We start from the raw sequence: 3,497 nt of genomic DNA, 5'->3' as shown, positions 1-3,497 counted from the left end.
AAGCAGAGAAAATGAGATCTTTGTTTTGCTATTTTTTTCCTTGTATTTTTAATCTCTAACTCCTTTTTTTTTTAATTTACCAGTTTGGCATCTAATGAATAATTCTCTGCATAAGTGTTTCATTTTTATTTCTTCAGTTTTTATTTAAATATGCACACATATGAAGTTATTACCCAGATACTTTTATTTTTCATTATTACTTTTTTTATTTTTTAGAGACAATGAGTGAGGATGAGTGCATGGAAGTAGGGGGAGAGGTGCAGAGAGAGGGGAAGGGTTTTAAGCAGTCTCCACCCTCAGTACCCGCCAAACCTAATCAGGCCTCAATCCCATGACCTTGGGATCATTATCTGAGTTGAATTCAAGAGTCAGTTACATAACCAACTAAGCCACCCAGGCGCCCCTTGCCTGATAATTTTAAAGTGCAAATTTGATTTATTCCTCCAAGCAACTTTATTTGTTTTTCATGGAGTGACAATTTGATACTTTTTAATACAATGTTTGCACTGTGATGAGGATTTTGGGTTTTGTTTTGTTTCTAGAAAATGATCAGACATAGCCATAAGTATCTTATCATAGTTCAGCTTGTAATGCACATTCAGAAAGTTTGCAGAAACCAACACTTCACCTAATTATTGAAGCACAGAGGCAGTCATCTGTGCACATGTGATGTATGCCACATTTCATTGCTAGTATGCAAGCTTTCTATTTCATATATGTATCTTCTCTTTTTTTGAGTAGGCTTTTACTTAGCCAATTCATGGGTTTCTTTGTTCACTGAAGAACTTAATATCCATTACTGTCCTTCAGTGCATTCTAGTAGGACTCTTTGGCCACAGCATATGTCAAAATCGTAATTGTGAAATACAGTTTGGCACAGAACTTGAAAGATTTTCATTACTGACTGATTATGTTTCCAAATTATTTGGTACTGGTGAATATGCAGTATCTTGGTACAGAACTGAGAAGTTCTAGAATGCCTATTGCCCTCCCTACTACTTAATATGAAAGCAATTACTTAGCATTTCCATTTTTATTCAGGCTACAAAGTTTCAGAATATCAGAAATTAAGAAAAATGTCAGCTTCTGTCACCACCCTTCTTCATCTGGTGATTTTAATAAATAATCTCTGTTCATTAAGAAAAACCAAAGTCAGAGTTTGCTTCAGTGTTGATGATGAAACTGTCTCTCTGTGTCTTATTATAAAATTCTTCATGGCAAACAGAATTCCCTACTGGCATTGCTTCAAGTAGGCGACTTGCTAATCAGTTTCAAGGGGCCTTATTAAAATGAGTAGCTTTTCACCTTTTTCATGGGATGTTTTAATTGAAACCAATCTCAGCAAACATAACGTTTCAGTTTAAGATTAATGAATCTACAGTTTCTTTTGAGTGTGTGAAGTTAATCATCTGATTCCTCAGGGGTGGCCATTTCCTCTACCCTACTACCTTCCTTTGGGAGACAAGGTAGTGTATTGGGAAGAAAAGGGGATGTGGAATCAGATCTAGGTTTGCACATAGACCCTTCTACTATCTACCCATGTGCTCCTGGGAAGGAAATAAATTCTGGGCCTTAACTAAGGAATGAAAATACTATTTATAGCACAGGGCTATTTTGAAGAGTAAACTCATAATGGCTATTAAATTACTTTGCAAACTGCAAGTTGGTGATATTGCAATGATTATGAGTAGAATGATAATGATCATAATAATAACCGTGACTAACATTTGTTGGTGCCTATTACGTGCCTGCCAAGGTACTAAAAACGTCCACATACATATTGATCAAAAAGCAATTCTTATTCTCCCCCAAACAAGAATCCCACTCGAACAATGAGTTTTACATCATGCCCAGAGAATAATAAACTATCAATAACACCCCTAAATTCTCTCATTTTTAGGGTGTACACATCAGCTGCAACATGTAGTTTTTTATTTCAAATTCCACATATTTAATGTTTCTATCTACCAGTCTCTTTCAAATTCATTGCATGTAATTCCATAATGCTAAGCCACTATTTTTTTTGAGGGAGCTCTTGAAATGCATCTGATATATCAATCTTGTATAGAAGACATTTCTATTGTTTCTATTATGGGGTTTAGACAAAACTCATTAGTATGATCTACAGTGTTCTGTGTTCATGGCCTTCAGTGTCTTTTCTAATTTCTCCTGCTTTTTCTCTTCCTGTCCACTACAAAATTCCTCTGCTTCTTTGACTCTGGCTGTACATCTTGTCTTTGCATGTCCTGTGTTAGTGAAATAGTGTCCTACAGCCTTTCCTTTCTGTAATGGCTACTACCTTCTCGTCTTCCTAGTACAAGGTCAAATTTAACATCTTGGTAACATTTTCACTACATTCACAATTTTCTCTTTATTGATTCTCCTCAAAGGGGAAAGAATGTTGATGGATTACTTCTCAGGATACTCTGTGTCTTTTCTATGTCACTGTTGTATTTTTCATGTTATATTATAATGTACATTTTTCATGTATGTCTCTCTCATTGGACTCTAAGCTACCTGAATAATAAAATAATATCAATAAAATATTTTTTGAAATTTTTAGTAAATAATGGAAAAATTTGTATTAAATGATCTAAAAGAAAAGAAACAACATGGTAGATTATTATTATTTCTAAGGCAAAAAAATTATATTTCCATAGTGCTTTTTTAATTTGAATATTTTTAATGTATGTCTTAGTCCAAATACACACATATATAATACATCTCACAACATAGTTCATAGATTTTTTTCCCATTGTGTTTTTGACATTTCTAGTATATAAAACTGCTATTTCTCATGAAATTTTATTATTCTGATTCATTGATTTCCTTGGGTTTTGCTGATCACATTATTTTTTTTATTTCTTTCTTTAAAAAAGTCTATGTCTGCTATTTCTCCATTGTACACATTTGCTGGTCTCTATGAGAATAATTTAGAGAGTATTCAGAGAATACAGAGAAAGTGTGAGTGGGGAGGGTAGACAGAGGGAGAGATAGAATCTCAAGCAGGTTAGATGTTATCAGCACAGAGCCCAACATAAGGCTCAAACCCATGAACTATTAGATCATGACCTGAACTGAAATATATATATATATATATATATTCAATGTTACTTTTTGAGGGAGAGAAAGAGTGGAGGAGAGGGAGGGGCAAGAGAGAGGGGACAGAAGATCTGAAGTGGGGTCTACAAGTCCAATATGGGGCTTGAATTGGGTACTGTCATGGAGTGGCACCTTTTTATGATTTATTATGTTAATGGTTCTTATTTAGAACATGGAAAAATTTGATTAGGGATAAAGCTTTAATTGCTGATGAAGCAACAGTCCCTTATAGTAAGCAGATGTAAAGAATGTTTGACCATTTCTGTGGTCTAGACAGTGTTCTTGATTTTGCCCAGATCTCTGACAGTATTACTGAGTGACCTTGTTTTTATCTTGCTTCATTACCATTACCAAGTAAACTCATGCTGGTCTCTGTGAAATTATTGATATTATTA

The sequence above is a fragment of the Crocuta crocuta genome, unplaced genomic scaffold, assembly GCF_008692635.1.
Source record: "Crocuta crocuta isolate KB4526 unplaced genomic scaffold, BGI_CrCroc_1.0 scaffold511, whole genome shotgun sequence".
Lineage (NCBI taxonomy): Eukaryota > Metazoa > Chordata > Mammalia > Carnivora > Hyaenidae > Crocuta > Crocuta crocuta.
Note: the sequence above shows the minus strand (reverse complement) of the source record.